Source organism: Lynx canadensis, chromosome C2 (genome assembly GCF_007474595.2).
Source record: "Lynx canadensis isolate LIC74 chromosome C2, mLynCan4.pri.v2, whole genome shotgun sequence".
Classification (NCBI taxonomy): Eukaryota; Metazoa; Chordata; class Mammalia; order Carnivora; family Felidae; genus Lynx; species Lynx canadensis.
The window spans coordinates 24,113,090-24,136,011 of NC_044311.2; the positions used below are offsets into that span (position 1 = coordinate 24,113,090).

The following is a 22,922-nucleotide window of genomic DNA, read 5'->3' on the forward strand; positions in this document are numbered from 1 at the left end:
TAAGCGTCCGACTTCAGCCAGGTCACGATCTCGCGGTCCGTGAGTTCGAGCCCCGCGTCGGGCTCTGGGCTGATGGCTCAGAGCCTGGAGCCTGTTTCCGATTCTGTGTCTCCCTCTCTCTCTGCCCCTCCCCCGTTCATGCTCTGTCTCTCTCTGTCCCAAAAATAAATAAAAAACGTTGAAAAAAAATTAAAAAAAAAAAATAAAAAAAAAAATAAAAAAAAATAAAATATATTGATAGTAGTAAAATCTTTCCTAATAAATACTCCAGTAATAATTACAAAGACAAAGAAGGGGAGAGACTCAGTAATTTAAGAGATTTGATTTCGATAGTAACGCATCATTACCTACATAGACAAAATATTAGTTTACATAATATTTCTGACGTCATCCTCCTTCACATTAGATTATTTCACTGAACTCTCGGGAAAAACTAGTAGAGGTTGAGAAGTAAAATTAAGTACATTAATGTTATATTTTATGTAACAGTCCATTTTGCAAGAGGATGCTAGAAAACTATTCATTATTAAGATGCTGTCTTTATGGGAGAGTAAAGTACTACCTGTTGCATAGTTGTTAAATAGTTATAGTGTGGTTTTTCGTTTGTAAGTTGTAATAAATTATAAGCTTACTTTCCTGTATTTGTCTATATTTTTATTCATTTATTTATCACAGGAGAAAAACCATTAAAATTATCAAGGCCTTGTTTTCATATATCTTTATATTAAAATATTTTTGACTACTAGTAGTGTATGTCACTGAATAGAAAAATACCGATACCTGCTTTTGTTTTTGTGAACTAGTACAGTCAGACATGTGGAAATATCCACTTGATAGAAGTATTAAAAAAAAACACATTCTTGAAAATGGTTTAGAATTGGTAACTAAAGTTCTTAAAATTATTACTGCATAAAATAATATTGAGTAGAGTAATTGAAAGTATTTGGAAAGTCCTTTCAGATTTACCTAAGAATTTATACTTCAGTGAGCTGAGAAAGTGTTTTTTTTCAAATGTATATTTTATACTTTTCTAAAGCATATATATCCTTTATTATATCAACCCTGGTAAATGAATGACTTTATTATTTTCCAGTGTAAATTATATTCAGAGCTTTAATCATTGAGTGACTTTTTTGTTACATGGAGAGAGACAGATTAGTATTAACATTCTCTACTCTTTTCCCTACCATGTTTATGCTTAATGCATTTTCCTCCCTCAACAATAGCTACAAAAAGTCTAGAAACATTCGTATGAAAAGCACCTTTTCTAGGCAAATGTTGATTTACTAATAATGATGGATAATATATATATATATATATATATATATATATATATATATATATTAACGTTTGTTTCAGTGGACCTGCTGGAGAGAAGGTGCACTTTTTTGGGTATTGTTTTTCGTTTATAATACAAAAGACTACTTTTTGAGGTAAAAGCTTTGTAGGCTAGTTGCTGAATAACTTTGGGAGTATTTTCAGAAAGAGAAATGATTGCCACCAGGTACACTTGTTTCCTGCTGTGTGAAATTCTAACACTCTATGTTGGAATATGTCCTATATTGAGTTTTATAGTTACGTGCTTTAAATCTTAGCCAACTTATTTTAAAAATTTTTTGTTTTGAAAAATTGAAAAAAAGTAAAAGAAGAACTTGACAAGATTGTAAACTTGTCAGCCACATTCCTCACATCTTGTTCTCCCGAGCAAAGTGAGGAGATGGAAGAATTGAGGTTTCATACATGTCTCATTACACATATTGCAGTGAACAGCTAGAGAATCGTATCATGAAATCAGCTAGTCTCACGTGCAGTGTGATCAGGTTGTTACTATGGTAACATTTCCATTTGTGGGTTTTTGTAGAGTTAAAATTTGTAGTCATCACATGACACCACCATTGGCTTTTGATTTTGCATGTAAATAAATCACTATACTACCTGCATGCTATTAAGTAGCACCAGTCATAGCACTTAACTACCACCCATACACTCTAGGCTAGGGAATCAAAAATAGAAAAATAAAAGAAATGTGAAATTACATTTTAAGACTGTCCTGACGTTGCTGCTAAAATATTAAATGTTTCTTTAAAGGAGTAAGAGCATTGCCAACTAGTTGCTCTCTACGATGCCTTCATTTTGTAAGTATGTGATATGAAACTGGTTAGGCATGGTAGCAGTAGGAGGTAAGGAGGGCTTTAATTTATCAGCTAAAGGGGTGCTAAATAACCAAAACAGAAGTAATGACCCTTCTGAGACTGAGAAGGTTCATTTGAAAGCAGTCCTCTTTCATTTTAACCTTATTAACTGTTTGACATTTGTTCTGTTTCCAGACATTCAGAGTTGTCCTGCTCATTTCACTTCTGATTATAAAATCAGACTCTAATATCTTAGATTAACTTGGATTAAAATAGCCTATAATGTTCCCTTGTATCAATTACTGTATTCTAGTAAAGATTCCTACTGTTTTTGTTTTGTTTTGCTTCCTAAAGCCCCCTGCTGCTGTTGATTACACCTAGATCTGCTACTGATTGGAACTGTTAAAAGGCAAAGATAGTGTGGCTGGTTGCTGAATCATTTAATTGTAGGGCTAATAAGAGATGTTCTCTCTGGGACCTGAAAGAACTAGCAACACTAGAATATTACGTATGAAGAGGCCAAGGAATATCCTTCTGCACTTTAATAATTTTTGAAGGTGTGAAATTTATTTACTTGTAACATAATAAAGGAATATCAGTAGCCTAGTTGGCTTCTGAAACTGTGTAACTGAATTCTGTTGAGGAAAAGAAAAGGGAGGAGAAATTCTAGAGAAAATTTAGTGCTAACAATTATTTTTCCCTGGGAAATGAATACTGTTACCAAAATAAAACAAACGGAATAACTATATAAAAATGTTAATTCAGTAGGTGAGACATTTGATAATAAAATGGCAGGGAATTCAAAGTTAAATTTTAATTTGTAATTGAGGCCATATGTGTAAGCCCAGTGCACAGTATGGAATGAAGTTGTATAAGGCGTAAGCTCCCCATGAGAAGTTTACATACAAGTTTTGGAATCTAGGGATAGGGTTTTTGTGATACATTCAGGTGTTTTATGAGGCACCCACAGATCGAGAACAACTATTAATTTGTACACTCACTACTTCATAAACTGAGATCATTAGGTCTGTGCTGGACTTAGAGATTATTTGAGGGGGAGAGCTATTCATAGGTGTATTCAATGATGCTTTATGATATTGCTACTCCTGTTCATTATAAGTAACTGCCGCTTCTGAAGACATTTCAGTTTTCTAAGTGCAAACTAAATCTGTGGTTTTAGGTAGTTTGTTTGAAGGTATGTACATCTATTGGGAAGTACTGACTGACTATAGCTTCAACTGGGAAAAAGCGAATGTTCTTTTAAGATATTTTTTGAAACATTTTAATGAGGAGACTTACATGAAGGGTGCTGTCAGGAAGGTGTTGGAGAGGGGGGAAGAGGCCAGTTAAAAAAATCTGTGCTGAGGATTAGGTGGCAAGTAATGGGTGCTGTAATTGGAATGGTGATAGTGGAAACGAGGTACAAGTCACAGTGTTGGTGTCTCTTACTTTTTATTGAGGAACCGTTGAATCAAGCATCAAAACACTGATACAATGGCTGAAGTCTTATTAATGACTAAATGAGTATTTATGCCTTAAGTAATAAACCGTTAGACTGTAAGCTCCTTAAAGGCTGATCATTCATTTTTGTGGTCTCAGCACTTGACACATTACATTGCTGATAGTAGTCATTCAATCCGCTAGAGTGAAAAAAAAGTAAATAAAAGGGAAAGCCCTTGTTTTAGTTTGCTAGGACTGTGAAGCAAAGTACCACAAACTTAGTGGCAGAAACAACAAAAATGTATTGTCTTACGGTTTTGGAGACAAGCAGTCTGAGATGAAGTGTCAGCAGGATTGGTTCTTTCTGAGGGTTTTGGAGGAAGGATCTGCTCCAGGCCTGTCTCCTTGGCTTGTAGAGGCTGTCTTCTCCCTGTGTCTTCTCATCCTCTTCCCTCTGTGGGTGTCTAAATTACCACTTATATTACCCCTTACACTTAAGAAGACCTGTCATATTGCATTAGGGCCCACCTTAATGATGCCAAATTTAACTCGGTTTTCTTCTTAAGGCTCTGTCTCCAAATAAGGTCACACTCTGTGGTACTGGGGGTTAGGACTTAAACAAAGGAATTTTGAGGGGAGGGTCATAATTCAACCACTAATAACTCTCTTTGGAGTTGATATTGTTGATAGGCCAATGGCTAATGACATATACAGTTAATCAAAAAGTAAATATGGTCATTTTGCAGTTAATGGCAGTATAGGGACCCACAGATATATGTCCCTTTGTAATTACTACCGTGTAACATAATTTTCACCTCAGTTTTATTGTTTTTCAATTTATATCTGCAATTTGACAGCTAACCATTGTACTGGTTTCCATCTAGTGGCAGAAATAGGAGATAGGACGCTGTTGGAAAAGTACAATAGAACTAATTTCCTAGTCTCCTCTCCCATTTTGTTTTACCCTGTTTAGAATAAAGCATTATCCACCCCCACCACCCAGACTTCTTAAATTGTAAGAAAACAAGCCTTATCTAAATATTATTGATAATAATGAAATTACATTTATAATGTTGTAGTAGGTGAGTTTTTATGTAAAATTCTGAACAGGTAGTCCATTTATCTAGAACACATGTTCTCCAACTGTGGTCCCTCGATCAGTAGCTCAGCCTTACCTGGGGACTGTTAGGTAAAGCAAATTCTTTTAGGCTCTATTCCAGACCTATGGGTCAGAAATTCTAACGGTGGAGTCTAAAAAATCTGTGTTTTAGTAAGATCTTCAGATGATTCTGTATACACCAGCATTTGAGAACCACTCATATATTGTGAATCTATGTATACTGTACAATACCTAACTGTATTGTTTTCAGTAATTACAGAAGCTTAGAGTTATATGTATTTTTTCTTTCTAATATTATTTTGGTTATATTATCTGATACTGAGTCTTTGATTAGGAATCTACCCAAAGTTACTACATTATTTTTATGGGAAACCATTAATTTCTATTGTTGGCTTATTGTGTGTCTTTCCAGAAATGTTTTATGCATGTAAAAGCAAATAAAACTCTCTCTCCTGCTCTTTTTCCCCTCCCTCCCCCTCTTTCTATATATGCACGCGCGCGCGCGCGCACACACACACACACACACATATGTGTATATATTCTCTTTTTTTCTTCCTGTACAGATGGTAACATAGGACCTTGCTGTATTCACTTACCATTGTTACTTGGAAGACTTTCTCTATCAATGAATCATTTTTAGTTTGTCTTTCTCTTCTTCTTTTTTAAAATAGCTATATAGTGCTACCACTGTATGCATGTACAGTAACTTATTTAATAAGTCCCCAATTGATGGACATTTAGGTTTGTTTCACCATTTTGCTATTTAAAAAATTCTGTGAGAAATATTCTTGTGAGTAGAGTACAGAATGTTTTTTAGAAGATTCACATTAAAAACTCACAGCATATATAAAAGTTATATCTATATTATTTTACATGTGTAGGTATAGTCATAGTATATTTTCCTAAGAATGTAATTACAAGGTCAAAGCGTGTGTATATCCTCATTTAAAAAAAAAAAAATTTAACGTTTATTCAGTTTTTGAAAGAGCATGCGAGCAGGGGAGGGGCAGAGAAAAAGAGGGAGAATCTGAAGCAGGCTCCAGGCTCTGAGCCGTCAGCACAGAGCCCAATGCGGAGCTCAAACTCAAGAACCATGAGATCATGACCTGAGCTGAAGTCGGACCCCTAGCTGACTAAGCCACCCAGGAGCCCCAATGTACTCATATTTTTCATAGCTATTTATAAATCATGCTCCAAGGAGGATTTGTGCCCCCTTAAGAGATAAAAATTACTGTTTCAAAATGTGTTTATTTAAAGGTGTACAGCAGCATTATGTACTAGTCTTATATTTTTGAGGGGAAAAAATCTCCATTAAGCTGAAAAGAAAACATAAAACTTAAGCTAGTGTCTTTAACAGTGTATAAAGAATACTTCAGAGTTTCTTTCATTAGGTCATATATTTTAGACACTTCTTGATGCATAAATTGAAGATAGGATTGAAGATTGTCTCCACTAATCTGAAGTAAGTCTACATTTAGTGATTCATTAAAAAGTAATTTTTACATATCTGGAAAAACAGATCTTTGAAATAGTTTTGGTTTACTGTCAGTGAGTACTTGGACAATCTTTAAATGTGGGGATTATTTGAGATACTACATATGTAGTTGTTTAAAAATTTATGATTTTTTTTTTTGGTAACCGCCATAATGTTTTTAATTAAAACTCTTTTTAGGTTTTTCATTTACGCAGTATCATTGGTTTATATTGTGTTAATCATTTCAAAATTTAAAATGAAGCAGTAGTGAGACATAGAGCATTGGTTTTTTGTGTGTGTTTTTAAAAACATTCTATACTCCACCCACCCTCCCCGCCCCCACCCCCTTTTAACACTCTCTTAACTTAAAACTACTAACAGATTTTTATTTTAATCTTTGGAACAAAAATTGTTCTCTTGGGCTGATACCAGTACTTTCTATGCCAAGTTACAGACCGGAATCTATTTTTATAGGCCAAGATACAAACCTCTGAAAACCAGAGTTTATAATGGAAACATTGACAGGTCCTTAACTATCACAGCACACATGGCACTGCTGAAATCATAAGGTACAAGGCACAAGATTTCACATGCTGGGTGAGCATTGAATTTTTCAGTAATTGTATTGTCAGATGCCTCTCAGCTAGGGTTTGATAAGCGTCACCTGCGAATGGAGCTACGCTAGGGGCCATGAGCGCATTGCTGGGCCTGATTCCTGCCCCCTGAACACTTATGCTGAAGCACACAGACACTGAGAGGCACTGGAATAAACCTGTTGGGCTTAGAGAAGGGACTTGGTTGGAAAGAAGTGTGGGAACTTGCTTACCTCTAGGTTTAATTTGTGCTACAACGCTGAGAATCCTGCATGTTTTTGCAGGTAGGTCATTATGCATGCGTTCTGGGTATTATTACAAAACAGGTAAAACTGATCAATCACATCTTCATTTTAATTCTATCACAAAAGAAAGTTTAAACTTGAGATTGTTACGTAACCAAACAAGTTTGATATTGAGCAGTTAGGTGAATTAAAAACTCACCATTTTACTTCCTCTTTGAGGAAACCTATCTAGGTTAAAAAAAAAAAAAAGAAAAGAAAAAGAAACAGCCTTCTTCAAAGACTACATCTGATTACTCAGCTTTATTTGATTAAAGAAAAATCATGAAAACCACCACCCTGGGTCCTTTGAATCACAATACCTTGGTTATATTTTAGTTTCAATGTGACTAGTCCTCCCACCATTAGTTCCTAAATGCCTTCAGTTACAATAATGAATGAACCTACAGCCTATTAAGTACTTTAAAGGGAAACTTGAACTCTGACCATGTCGGATGCCTTTATGGGAAATAGTTAACAGTGGTTTGAGGTATATATTTAATTTCAATGTTCATTGCAGGTTGGATTCTTGCATTTGTAACACCAACATTGTCTCCTTTCTTACTGCCTTTTCTTTATCTTGTTAAATTCTGGAGAGAAGTGGAGGTGTTATGTCAGATATGCTATCTCAGAGGCATTGTGAAGTGTTAGAGAAACCAGTATCTTGTGGGAAGATAATGAAGTGATAGTTTGTTGTTACAGATTTTGTAAGTACTGCCAGAAGGAATAGGGAAAAGGAAGATGTTAATTTGAATCTGAATCAGATTTTCTGTTCTAGTTTAAATTTGCCTTATTCATTGACCTCTATCCATATACATTTTATAAGATTTAGATAGGAGACAGGCCTGACATCCCAAGAGGCATCTTTTTTATGTTTCAGACTGGTTTTCCACTAAGAATGAGAATATGGACATTTTAGGAGTAGTTTAAGAGTTTTGAATCTGTGATTAAATTTCTTCCCCTAATGTGTTAGAAATAATGCTTTTGTATCTTGAAAGATGGAAAATCTAAATGTAAGCTATTTAATTCTGTACCTCTGTAATAGTTCTAGAAATAGGGGGTCCTCATTTTATCTATTTTTTTTTAAGTTTATTTATTTTGAGAGAGAGAGAGAGAGCATGTGCATATGTGAGTGGGGGAGGGACAGAGAGAAAAGGGGGGAGGGAGGGAGGGAGGGAGGGAGGGAGGGAGAGAGAGAGAGAGAGAGAGAGAGATGAGGAATCTCAAGCAGGCTCCTCACTGTCAGTGCAGAGCCTGATGGGGGGCTTGAACTCACGAATCACGAAATAATGACCTGAGCCAAAATCAAGGGTCGGATGCTTAGAACTGACTGAGTCACCCAGGCACCCCTTGATCTGTTTCTCTATGGAGGAAAGTATCTACACTAGCTCTCCCGTCTGCTTCTCTTTGCCCTTGCTGTAGAAAACCTCACCACAATTTCAGGAACTACAATCTGATCTTGGTTACTTAGGGGCAAGGTAATAACCACCTCATTTTTAAAGTATCATTTATTTCACTATGAGGTAAAATGGAGGAGTGTGTGTTATATTTATATCTATAGATAGACACTGAGTTCCTAGATTTTCAGATTTGTCTGCTTTATAAATTGTTCCAGAAACAAAAGTACATAATGTGAGCAGATCCTAGTACATAAACAGAAATCCGGAAGGATTGTGAGAGCTGACTAAACTTAGTCCTTTGTAATTCACATCCATAGCCAGAGGGCTAGTAAGTGCTAAAGGCCTGTGATGTATCAGACCTTTCACAGAATCTGTTCTATACTGATCCAGTTACTAAATTCATCTGGTGTGGTCTTACCACTAGCAGTTTCTAACTGAAATAGTTTTTAGGAAGGGTAGTATGTTAATCAGTGAAAGGAGAGACTTAGATTTGTTTTGCCTTTGTGCCTCATAAAGCAGAGGTGTATGAGTTGGTGCCAAGGTTTTCTTTCCCCAGTGCATTCATGTGTTCATCCTCCCTTCCATTTTTCTATTAGGACTTGATATATAGACACTGGGCTAGGAGTCCTGACCTTCAGTAGGTCTGTAGTTGTCATTTACTCAGAACAACTAAAGGTCTTGAATCCATACAAAATAAGATCAAATTACATTTAGTATTGTATTTATTCTTATATGGCTTCCTAATTTTTATTATCGATGGTTGATTGTAGGTGTTTCACTTCTCCAAAAATACTGCAAGCATCTTAGGATGTAGTCTGGCTAGAAGCCCTTTAATGTGACTTGGTTTTTTGTCCTTTACTAGACCTTACCTTCCTCTTCTAATGTGCCACAGTCTTGGTGTTACTCCTAAGACTGATCTTAGCTTTATTCCTAACTTTTCTGAGGCAAGGCTCTTTTTGAAGAAGGTCCTGAGAGGATGGCCTAGGAGCTCACTGCTTCTCCTCATTTGAGACCTGTAGTGTAGTTTCTGTCATAACATCTCGTACGCCCATGCAAAAGCCCCCAGTACCTTTGCATCCCAGTCAGAGTATAAACCAGAGTCCTTTCATGGCCTAAAAGGACATCGGTGACCTGGCCTCTCTCCTGTTTCTCCCTCCGTGCCCCCCCCACCATCTGTCTTCATTTACATCCCAACCTTCTTTGTTCCTCCAAAACTCCTAGCCATTTCCCATTTTATCTGCCTTTGCTCTTCCCAGCAAGCTCTGCCCCCAAGTGATCGGGTGGCTTGTTCCCTCACTTTATTCAAATGCCACCACCTCAGAAAGGCCTTCTATGACTACACTTTCTCAAATAAGCTCCCAGCTCCCAAATACACTCTCAGTCATGCCCCCACCATCATTTTCTGTCCCCTTATCCTCTTTACATTTCCTTCATAGCATATGTCACTACTTGACATGTAAATTATTTTTTATGCTTAGTTTATTATTTGTCTTCCTCTAGAATGTAAATTCTCTGAGGACAGAGACTGTCTTGTTCACTTCTAAATGATTACCTTCTGGACTAGCTGCCAGCACATGGGAGGATTTAACAAGTATTTACTAAGTTGAATGTGTGTTACACTTGAGCAGCCCCCTGTCTCCAATTTCTCCTTTCTTTCTTCTTTCCTTTCTCAAGAAACAAAATGAGAAACTATTATGTGAAATCTAATTGTAATGTATAAGCGGGAAAAAAAAATCCTATGGGATACTCAAAGGATCCATATTTTTGAACTGTGAGTATATTCTGTCTTTCATCTTGTTCTAATAACCTAATTGTGTAAATATAGCCATCAGAGCAGTGGCAGTGTGGTGGTGATAGTAATAACAATAATAGCTAATATTTATTGAGTGCTTACTATGTGTGTGTCTGGTAATGTTCTGAGTTCTTCAAGTTTGCTTAATCCTCACAGAACCTATGAAATGGATATTCTCATTTTACATTGAGGAAACTGAGGCACAAAGAGTTTAACCAACTTACCTAAGTCAGATAGTTAATAAGGTCCTTTCCTCAATTTGTGCCTAGAAAATGCGACTCTAGTTTTATGTCAACAAAAGTAGATTGTAGAAGTTCCCTTCTGTGGGAATAGTAAAACATGGTCATGGAAAGAAGAATGATTTGGGAGGGGGTTCCTTCTTTGGGCTGTTCTTCCTTTTTTATTCTTTTGGATGAGAACCTGTTTTGCTTACATTTTCCTCATTGGAAGTAGAAATATGATACTGGCTTTTACATGATCAAGTTTCCCAAATTTATCATTTAACTGTTTACGGCAGAAGAATGGAAAAGAATTAGGAAATTTCAGAGAGAAGGAGCATTGAGATAACTTTGGAAGTGATCAGTGGAATCTGGTCTGATGGATATTTTAGTAATATTTACTATTTGCCAGGTCATGAGAATAGAAAAGTGTGTTTGTTTGTTTGTTTTTTAAGAAATATTTCAGGGGCTCCTGGGTGGCTCAGTCGGTTAAGCGTCCGACTTCGGCTCAGGTCACGATCTCACGGTCCGTGAGTTCGAGCCCCGCGTTGGGCTCTGGGCTGATGGCTCAGAGCCTGGAGCCTGCTTCCGATTCTGTGTCTCCCTCTCTCTCTGCCCCTTCCCAGTTCATGCTCTGTCTCTCTCTGTCCCAAAATAAATAAAGGTTAAAAAAAAAATTTAAAAAAAAAAAAAAAAGAAATATTTCAGAGAGAGGAATGGGATGGAATAGGTTTTCTTGACCAGGGCTAGTTGCCCAAATAAAAAGAGAGGTGGGAGAACACTGGATGTCTTTAGAGAATGAAAATATATGAAGGAGAAGATTAGAAAGTTAGATATGGGTAGATCATGAAAGGTATTGAGAATCTGTAGGTGTATTTATGTTAGCAGCATCATGGGATCATAATTATCTCTTGACTTCTTAGAGTTAGAGCTTTTCTAATACATCTCCTTTGCTATGAGATTCTGTCCTATATTACATGGTATGCACATTTTCTACATTCTGCCTCCTGTCAGATTCTAAATGCCAAGACAGCAAGGATGTTGCCTGTCCTCATTCTTTATTCCCTGGTGTTCCTTTCCTAGTGCCATTAAACATAGTGGAAAGCCAGTAAGGATGTCTTAAAATGAATTTCTGAAGAAGTCTGAAATTCACGTCCCAGCCACTTGGTGTGTGCCGTTGGGCTGAGATCTTTAATCTGCCAGCCCCAATATCCATATACATAAAATAGAGATGATATAATGCCTTTATGATTAAGATTCCTAAAGGTATTGATGGGATAATAACATAAAGCACAATGTCTGGCATTTACTAGCATTCAGTAAAATATTAGTAATCATCAGTAGTGCATGCCTCTCAGCATAGAGAAAAACATCGAACAAATTACTATAACCATTTTTAACAGTTCTTTTTTGGTTCAGGAACATACTCTGTTTTCATGTGTACCATATTTACAAAGGAAAATCTGGTTTTCTTAAATCATTCTTTTCAGAGTGCATCCTACCAATATAATTCACAAATGAGGACCATTTAAAGTATATATGAATGATAATTTAATATACTAAATTAAATATTATTTTAATATAATTATAATGTACTTCTGATTTTTTAATACTAGACTAAAATTGCTGTGTATCCAGATTTATTTTTTTTAATCCTATAAATATTAAGCACAAAGACGCACAGCTGAAAATTGGGCAAAGAATGTGAACAGGCAGCTCTTAGAAAAGGAGACCAAATGGCCAGTAAACAGATGTGAATGTTTAATTTATGCATCAACTTGAGTGGGCCCACAGGGGCTTCCAGATTTTGGTCAGGCATTATTGTAGGTGTTTTTGTGAGGGTGTTTGGATGAAATTAATATTTAAATGAAAACAAAGAAGAGCAGATTGGGCTAAGATTATAGTGGTGTGGGGGCTTACGTGTCCTCTTATCGGTTGAAGGCTGAATAGAACAAAAGGCTGACCTTTCCCCCAGCAAAAGGAATTCTACAGCAGGTCTGACTTGGACTTCATCTGCATCATCTCTTTTTGCCTGATGGCCTTCAAACTATATCATCAGCTTCTCCTGTCCAGCAGCCTTTGAAATAGAACACTGGCTATTCCTGGATCTCCAGCCTGCCTTCTTGCCTGCATTGCAGGTTGAACTTGCCAGTTCTGTAATTATGAGCAACATTTCCTTATAATAAAACTCTGTCTGTCTCCTCTTTTGCTTTCTGAAATCCTCTATTTCTCTGGAGAACTCTGACTGTATGACAGATGAAGAGAGTTTCAGTCAAGAAATAGGGAGATGCTAATTTAAACCACAGTGAGATACCACTTCATACCATTCAGAATGGAGAAAGGCTCATGATATTCAGAGCTGGCAGGGATGTGGAGAAACAGGAACTGTCCATACGAACATATAAACTGGTATAGCACCACTTTGGGTAGAAGTTTGGCAATATTTTGTTAGAATTAAAGATGGGCAACAATTTTGATCCGGCAATTTCACTTCTAGATTAAAATTACTAGGTTTTTCATCAAAATAAGATTGCATTAAATGTTAAGGTAGGATATCAAAATTTAGTTTTGTGTTAATATTATTCTCATTAAAATTGTTTCATGATCCATTTTTATATTTGGTTGCTTATTTAACTATAGATATATGTATGTGCCCTACCTGTGGGCTCACGATTGCTGTTTTGCACTGACTTCCATAGGGTACCTATTAAGATAATTTTGAAATGAGATGGTTTAAAGAAATACATCAATTTCAGTCACTATAATCCACTGTTAAATTCTAGTAGTAACTAAAAAATATAGTTTAATTTTCATACTTTTTTTTGGTGCTAACACTCCAAATTTTGTAAAGAATAATCTTGATGTTCCAAGAGGATGTGCATGCCATATGAAATAACCCATATCATATTAGAAGGCAAAGTATTAGTTTCTCAAATATGAGTAAGAAAAAAGGTGATACCAGTGCATTTGTGTAATTAAATTATGTAAGTTTACTGCTTTGACCTCTTATGTTCGTTCATTGCATTTAAATAATTAGTGACCTTTCTTAAATATTTAGTAAAAACTTAGAGCTTCATAGTATTTGGACAAAGTCGTTACTATATTAAAAAAAAAAAAAAACTGGCCATCTTAATCTTTTGCTTGATTTTTCTAGGATTTAAAATCCTAGAAATTTAAAATATTATGTATTTATGGTTTTTAAAGTTACAAAAACATTTTTTTTGCTAAGGAAGACTTTGTGAAAATGTACTTAAGTGAAAGTGAATATATTTGGACTTGTGGGGGAAATTATTACCCGGTTTCAAAAGTTTTTGTAGGAAAAATTACTATATGATAATGTCACTTAAACTGCTTGATCCTGTTTAGTCTTTTTAGAAATTAAGATAAAACTTCTAGGCCCTAAACAGTTTTCAAAGCTTCAGTTCTCTAAGTCAATATGTAAATAGCACATGTGGGGCGCCTGGGTGGCTCAGTCGGTTAAGCGTCCGACTTCAGCCAGGTCACGATCTCGCGGTCCGGGAGTTCGAGCCCCGCGTCAAGCTCTGGGCTGATGGCTCAGAGCCTGGAGCCTGATTCCGATTCTGTGTCTCCCTCTCTCTCTGCCCCTCCCCCGTTCATGCTCTGTCTCTCTCTGTCCCAAAAATAAATAAACGTTGAAAAAAAATTTTTTTTTAAAAATAAATAGCACATTGTAATTCTGAATGGCTGTGTCATTGTTTTGCAAATGGTAAAGCGTGGCATGAAGTTTGTAATCTCCCTTTAAATTTTTTGCTCCCTTTAAATGTTTGCTAAAAATTTTGGGCAAACATTATCAAAATTTTAGAAATTATGCAGGGGTTTCATTTAAATCAGTATGGTAAGGCTTAAAAAGAGTATATTAAATCTGAAAACATGGCTGGAAAAAAAATAAATCAGTATGGTAAGAATTAGGTAAGTCTAATTTAATGTACTTACCTTTTAACCATTTATATGATATTCTTTGAAATTTCAGAGGAAGTATACTAGTGAACTCTGCTACAGTATATACACAATAAGAAGGAGTATATATATTTGCTAGTAAAATTCTCTGACAGTTGAGGTAGGGTTTGTGTAGCCTCTTTGTTGTCCCTGTGTATACCCATGTTACTATTTGTGTATTTATTCCATTTTGTTAATTGCATTCTTTCATCAACCGTTTCAAGGCCTTTATTTGTTTTATATAGTGTTCATGAAATTATTTTGGTTTTTTAGTATGCATTGGTGTCTTGAAAAATTCTTTCGTAGTAGCCATAGAACTTATGCTTTGTAAAGACATCAAGATATCATGTAAACGCTGTTTTTTATATCATATTCTGTTTTTTATAATTAATCCTTTCTTCTTTATCCATCTTTCGTCTTATCAGTGCTTTAAACTTACCTGCCTGTAAAAATGAAATGTAAACAGTTTTGTTCTCATTTTGAGGGCCCATAATGTTCGGTGTTAGAAAACATACAGAAGTTACATATATGTACATAAGTGAAATCTTTTTTGGGTAAAGATGGAACCATTACAATTGAATGGAGAAGCAAAAATTCAGAGACTCTTAAGTCCTATCACTTTCTAGTCAGGCTCAAATTCATGATTTTACAGTAAGTTTTACTATTTTAAGTGGTTATCATTTTCTGCTATCAATTACAGAAAACCTGTATGTATTTATATGGCCTCAAGTTGGAAACTTGGAGTTTTCTTGTCTCTATTATTACTGATGATCTTCTATTATAAATTGAAACATTTTTACGTTCATACTGAAGTTTATGCTCAAATATATAGAAGCTCCTACTCCATGAGCAAATAAGCTAATCAATTTTGGAGTCACCAATCAGTTAAATTAGCAGTTTTTGTATGGAGAATAACATGTCTTCACATTATGAATTATTGAATATTTTTTTTAAATTTAAGGTCACACTCAGAGCTTACCATACCTTAGATTCTTATGCAATATCATGCATATTTATTAACATTTTATTTATATAAAGAATGAAAATATCATATATTTGAATTAAGACTGGTCTCAGCAAATTAACAAAGTTCAATTTTCTTTGTATTTTTTTTTTCCTAAATACACCTATGTTCCTTAGGGATAAAGATAATTTCACTATAAGAATAGTCATATACTCTGTCTCCATTCAGCAGGGTCCTTAGTGGCTCCAGGATTTTTGTTGGGTTGTTTCATTTTTCTGCATTTGGTAGCTGATGATTTCCATTAAGTAGTTGGTTTTTTCATTTGTTTATTATTATATTTCTTTGCAGTTACTTAGGGAACTTGAAAAACAAGTTTCTGTGGGGCCAGGTCAGTGCATTTGAGTAGTATATCTTGGTCTTTTCCCATTAGTAATCAGATAGCAGCTCTGGAAAAACAACACTTTACTGCTTTTGGGTGAGTTTTTTGGGAATCTACTCTCAGAGTTTTGATCTCATTTAATCCTGGGATTCCTATAATGAGCATTGCACATATTTTCCCATGGATATTCATTTTCATTTATCTATTGATAGGATTGTTAGCTAAAGTACAGGGTGCACAATTAAATTTAAATTTCAGACAAATTATGAATACTTTTAGTATAAGTATGTTCCAGATCTTTTGTTGTTTTCTGAAATTGAAATTTAACTAGGCATCCATATTTTTTATTTTATTTATTTCAATTAATTAATAATTTCAATTACTTAATGCTAAATCTGGCAGCTTATTTCCTGGGCTCTTTCCTCACTAAACTTTGAGCTCCTTGGGTGAAGGGGGTTGGGTGGAGGTACCCTTATTCATCTGGACCTAGTTTTCCAATCTCCATGGTAGTCTGGTGATTTTCACTGACTGAAAGAATGAAATCTGTAATCAACTAAAATATTTCTTTATATGAGTATTTATAAAGCAACTGTATTCTACTGGGTTTACCCTTTTATGTGAGTTAAATTCATTGAAAATAATGTTTCAATGAAGAGTTGCAGATCTCGATGGTAAAAAAAACCTCCATCCCTTTCTCTTCGTCATCTTTTCCTCTTCTCTTTCCAGATCTTACTATAATTAGCTAGCATTAACAGCAAATGTTTACTTTAGTTAAATTATTCAGAACATTTATTTTACTTGTCAAAGGTTAGATCAGGTTGTTGTTTGAACTGGTAATTAAATGCAGCCTAATATGCTCTCATATTTATATGCAATATAAGCCTGGTTCCTCATCATTCTGTATAATTTTGATGTTCAAGGCTGACATTTCAAAAAGGTTTTCTCTCTTCAAATATTGCTCATTCTTCTTGAACTCCTAATTGTTTGTTAGAGTTACCTTGATTTTATGAAAGCCTGAGTAAATAGTTTTTTAAAGGCTAGAGGTGTTCTTGATATAAAATGAGGACAGTAACAATTGGAAACCAAATGAGGATATACCCTGAAGAGCTTTTTGTTAGGCCACTTTAACTTTTCATAATGCTAGGTTTTCTCTTGGTTTATATAGTCACAACTGCCACTTGCTATTGCTTTATAGCATTTGAATATTGAAAGGCCAAATATATATATTTTTAAAGTTTATTTACTTGGAGAGAGAGAGAGCGAGCACAGGTGAGAGGCAGAGAGAGAGAATCCCAAGCAGGTTCCACACTGCCAGTACAGAGCCTGATATGGGGCTCAGACTCATAAACTGTGAGTTCACGACCTGAGCCAAAATCTAGATTTGGATGCTTAAACAACTAAGCCACCAGGGAACCCCAAAAGGCCAAATATATTCTTATTTTGTAATATCAATTATTTAAGCCCAGTTGTGAAGCTTTCATGTATTGTACTTATTTCTGATTATACATATTATTTATAAATCTAGTATTTTTATAGTAGATTGTTTACTTTAAACATCTTGTTCTGGTAACCTGGAAAATGTAAGAATTAAGTCTTATAATTTTAATTTTCTTTTGATCATTGTTCTTAGTATGTAGACCCTTACCGTATTTCTTTGCCTGTTTAATTGGCAACACTTGAATAGTTCAGATGTGTAGTTGCTAAAAGTGAGTTAGGTTTTCAGGATTTTACCAATGAGTGATATTTAATATTGAATGACATGTATTAAGACAAATGCTTTTATATATAATTTATTTGGCATTGTAAATGCATTTATCTTGTGAGAAACAGACCCCCTGTTGTCAGATGAAGTATTCTGGAAAGGTTTGGAGTAAATAAATAATAAAACTACTTTGATATACAATCTAACCAATATTAAATATTAAGACTTTTCAGATGATTGATTTTAATACTTAATTAACTTAAAGTCCAATGTAACCTTCTTGCATTAAAGATGGACAGAATTTTAAAATGGAACTTTATTCTTTCTTTCTTTTCCTTCTCTCTTCTCTTTTTCCTTCATTCTTTCTTCCTTACTCCTTTCCCACCTCCTTCTCTCCCTTATGATAAAGATTTTAGAACATCATTATTCCCAACCATCAAATTTACCTCTAGCTGCCTTGATTTTTAATCAATTTACCTTGATTAAAAGGGTTTTTTTAATAGAAGATTCTATAGATAATGTTTAAATGCTCTCTCTCTTAATTATGAAAATATAGCTTCTATCAAAGTTTGTCGCTTTTATAGCCATGATGTCATGTTTTAGTTTATACACCCATCATGGTAAATGCATGCTATCTGTGACCGATACTTATTCATGCTATATCCTCTCCCTCTTTTATAATTGTGTTCTGGAAATAGTTCATTTAAGCTCTTTGATATGCTTTTCTTATAGGAGATATCTTTATGTAAAGTAATATTACTCTGTCATTTCAGTGTTTGACTTTAAGTTTACCATCAGTCAAGAATTTAAATGAATGAAGTATGCTTATATGAGCTTTTCTGAATATGGATGTCTTTAGAAGACACAATTCAGAATGCTAATTCTCTGCCTGTGTATTAGAAGCTTTGAAAGAATGAATATACACTGAAATGCATAGAACTTCAGACTCAGAGGGAATAAATTATTTTTCTAGAGGCTTTGTTCATGTAATACCATTTTAACGGAAAAAAATTTATTCAACTAACCTTTTGTCTGTACCATGCTAAGAGTTTGAAGTTTTCACCTGATGCTTGTATTGCTTCACTTACATGGAAAATAATCTTGTTTTGAAATTTTATTACTATACTTTAAAACTGTCCTCTAAGCTTTAGTGCTGAATTCTTACCCTTTCATTAAATATTAACTATTTTCACAAGACTTCCCTTCTTTCAGTCAGATCACTTTTATCCTAAGATTTAATACTGCAAGAACCAGATCATAAAGCCAATATAACTGTCCTTAAGATTAGTCTTGGAAGGGTACCTGGGTGGTTCAGTCGGTTAAGCATCCAACTCTTGGTTTTGGCTCAGGTCATGATGTCATGGTTTTGTGGGTTCGAGCCCCACATTGGACTCTGCGCTGACAGCAGTTTCCGCCTAATGTGTCAATTCCTGTGACCACAGGATAGCAATAAAACCAATTTTGAGTTTTGTGAATTTTAAGTTTATGTGAAGGAGAAAATTTAACTGTTATTTATAGTAATGTAGTAAAGAAGGGATATCTCCTTTCTCAAGTCTTGGAAGGTTATATTGCTGTGCTTTCTGAATTAAAAAAAAAAATAAGATTGCCTTCATTTAAAAATTCTTAGGGTTTTTTTTTCCAGGAAAATTCTAGAGACAGATTGGCATTACTTAAGAAAACTGAAATCCATCAATTATGGGTTTTAGTGGTCATTTACTAAGGTACATATTTGTGGTCATTATATACTTCCTCTCTGTCTACCTGTTATGTAGAGAAGATTAAGGCATATCAAGTATAGAAGTCGAAGTTTGTAACACAAATATAAGATGTACTGGTGAATTGTACATTTCAAAATGTTTATGCCAATTTGACTTTTTTTTCTTTAATTTTTTTTTAACGTTTATTTATTTTTGAGACAGAGAGAGACAGAGCATGAATGGGGGAGGGTCAGAGAGAGAGGGAGACACAGAATCTGATACAGGCTCCAGGCTCTGAGCTGTCAGCACAGAGCCCGACGCGGGGCTCGAACTCACGGACCGCGAGATCATGACCTGAGCCGAAGTCGGCCGCTTAACCGACTGAGCCACCCAGGCGCCCCCAATTTGACTTTTTAATAGTGATTATCTTAAAATTTTCAGATAAAAAAATTCCGTTAATTCTTTGAATTTTTATCAAATATTTTCCTATGGTCTGATATTTCGAAGTAAAAATACTATTCAATATAGTGATTAAAATAAATATAGACACATTTGCTTAAAAACCTTTGATACTCTCTTTTGTGGTAGTCAAATATTTTTGCAGTTGGTATAGTCACCAAACACAAATTGGAAAATTTTTGAGAAAATTACTTCACATTTAAAAGCAACACTACATTGTGATTTTATAACATTATCATAATAGCAGTAACCATTGCACTTAAGTATTGTTTATTCTAGAAAACTAAAATAGCCCCTGTATTTAAAACAGAACAATGAAAAACAAAGCAGCACCTGTTTAATAAGTTAATTTTCAACCAGATTATTATTTAAATCCATAACTGAAAGAAAAGAACATCATGTAACTTTTTCTTCAACAGAATTTTTGTTTTTCTTTTAATGTTTACTTGTTTGAGAGAGGCAGACAGAGTGTGAGTTGGGGAGGAGCAGAGAGAGAGGGAGACACAGCCTCCAAAGCAAGGTCCAGGCTCTGAGCTGTCAGCACAGAGCCCGACATGGGGCTCGAACTCACAAACTGTGAGATCATGACCTGAGCCGAAGTTGGATGCTTAACCTACTGAGTCACCCAGGTGCCCCTCTTCAACAGAGTTCTTGAAAATAACTCATTATTACTTTTCGATCAGTTTGCTTTCTTTGAATAAAAAGAATTTCAGTGATTCAGTTTCAATCTTTACAGGCATAATAAATTAGAATATGGTGGATCCTTGATTATATAGACTAGTTGTAGACTGGTGTATTTGGTAAATTTTTTATTTTTGTTACAACCATATAACCATAACTTGGTTATAACCAAGTTGTCAATTTCTAAAGAATTATTAATAAAGGTAAAAATCAGTGGATGACTTCTTGAACCTAACTTTCTTTAAGGAGCCAAAAGACCTTAAGTATCTTTTAAAATCTTGAATGAATGTATGAATGTCATCATGTTGTGTTTTTTTAAAAACATTTTAGGTTTGTTTATTTATTTATTTTGAGAGAGAGAAAGTATGAAAGAGGGGCAGAGAGAGGGGGAGAGAGAAAATCCCAAGCAGGCTCCACATTGTCAGCATGGAACCCAGTGCAGGGCTTGAACTCATGTATGATGAGGTCATGACCTGAGCTGAAATTGGGAGTCAGACCCTTAACCAACTGAGCCATCCAGTTGCCCCTAGAGTATTTTTTCTTAAAGTTTATTATTTATTTTGATAGAGTGAGTGCATGTGTGTGGGGTAGGGCTAGGGGAGGGGAAGGTGAGAGAGAGAGAGAGAGAGAGAGAGAGAGAGAGAGAGAGCGAGCGCACGCTCCATGCTGTCAGTGCAGAACCTGACCATGAGATTGTGACCTGAGCCGAAATCAAGAGTGGGACACTTAACTGACTGAGCCATCCAGGTGCCCCTAGAGTATTTCATTTTAGCTACAGAAAGGTGTTTTTTTAATGTTCCTTTAAAAAATGTGCTTTGATATCTGTTTGCTAGTTGTTTATTTCTCATAGTTTGAAGTACATGAAATCCCCTTATTTGTATATTTTAAGTTTGTGAAGTCTTTAATGGTGGAAATGTATTATAAAACTGAGAGATTAAGGTAATGATATGAAAACATGTCTAGGATATTAAAGAGATTTTATAGAAATCTGGCGGTTAACTTGGAATATACATTTTCAAACATTTTCCTTAATTTCAAAAGTAGAACAAAATGTATGGAACAAAATATGAATCTTAACATTAAAATAGTTATCCATGGGTCAAATATGCTTTTGAAATGTTTATTCTATGCAGGTTTTTGTTTTGTTTTGTTTTTTGTTTTTTGTTTTTGTTTTGTTTTCTAGTTTGAATTACTTGCCAACAGTTTAAAGAGATTTCAAATAAAATTCTAGATTTCTAGCTTTCTTGAAGAAGTTGAAGCAGAGTAAAGGTGTTTCAGTTGTTCACAGATCTCATCCTCTTGTACAGTTTGTTTTGTATTTTGTCTATTTGTCTCATTGTCCAAGAGCCAAATATAGTGCAGAAGAAAAGAATGTGAGCTCTGGAGCTAGACAAGATAGGTTCAAATTCTGGCTTCAACACTTACTGCTTGTGTAACTGTAGACAAATTAGTTAATCTCTCTGTACCTCTGTTTTCTCTTTGGTAAAATGGTGATGAATGTATGTCAGTAGGATAGTTGGGAAGATGAAATGATGAGTATACATGAAGCATTTAGAGTGGTCTGTGACTTAATAGTCATTGCTCAACTTTGGTTAATAATGTTTTTTGCCTGATACCATCAGGCATTTGAGTTTGGTGGCTCTTCTCCATAGTAGAGGACTTAAATCTGATTATTCATTTGATCAGCAAAATTCATCAGATTCTGTTTTATAGTATATGTAACTGATCATTTACTTTTTCCTGTCCTCTATTGCATTATATTCCTCAGAATTCCTTCTGTATTGTAAGTGCTAAATATATGTTGATTGGTTTGCATACATAAGAAGCAAATATTGACAGTTGTCTAGATTTATGGATTTAGGATTTGATTTATGGCTTTAGAAATTCTTACTGTATGTTGACAACAAAAGTTTTCCGCCTTGTCTAGTGTTGGTTTTGCCTACCCCTTTGCTCTTGTTTTAGCCACAATCTAAGGTGGAGAGGATTTTTTACCATCTGATTATGAATGTGGGTGGGTGAGAGTTGGAGGGTTCTGGTAAAACTCAGAAAATGTACTAAGTATTTTACAGAGTGAGAGCTTTAGGGAGAAACTAAGCAGGATAGAGGAGCATTTTATGTTGGGAAGAAAAGGATTTGTATATTCAGGGGCTTTTCTGGAAACTTTCCTCCATAATTGTCGCCCTATCCTGTAAAATTATGTACTCATTTTGGTTGGTCTTGCTTTTCCATCAGTTTTCATTTATTCTTCCTATCATGTGTCCCCTCTCTTGAAACTTAAAATTTCATGTGTTAACATTATTTTGGATGAAAATTAGAGCCCAGTTTATATTTTTGGAAGATTATGACTTGAGAAGGTTATCTGTAGCTCATAGACATAGAAAATTTACAAGTAGTGTAGCTTAAACATGTAAAAATAATTAAAAAATATCTTTGTTTAAATTGGCATTGTCTATAGAAATCAGAATCCAGGAGAAAAACCTTCAAAACAATTTTTAAAATGTGGTTATTTATATAACTTTGCCTTTTTAAACATAGTAATACCAGGGGTAAAAGTCATAAAGTAGATATAGATATATCTGGGTGCATAGCAATGAAAAAGTTATTTATGTCACAGAAACACCATGTTATTTGAA

At 34.9% G+C, this 22,922-nt stretch overlaps 1 protein-coding gene across 7 annotated transcripts in view; it reads left to right on the plus strand.

Moving 5' to 3' along the window:
- Nucleotides 1-22,922, plus strand: part of TBC1D5 (TBC1 domain family member 5) — a 550,248-nt gene that overhangs the window by 172,469 nt on the left and 354,857 nt on the right. The window contains exon 1 of one of the 7 annotated variants that reach the window (XM_030328645.1): nucleotides 9,113-10,211. The exons of the other annotated variants lie outside the window; for them this stretch is intronic. The gene's annotated coding sequence lies outside the window, so the exon portion shown is untranslated. Of the gene's footprint in view, nucleotides 1-9,112; nucleotides 10,212-22,922 lie in introns of those variants that run through there. 7 annotated transcript variants of the gene reach the window in all.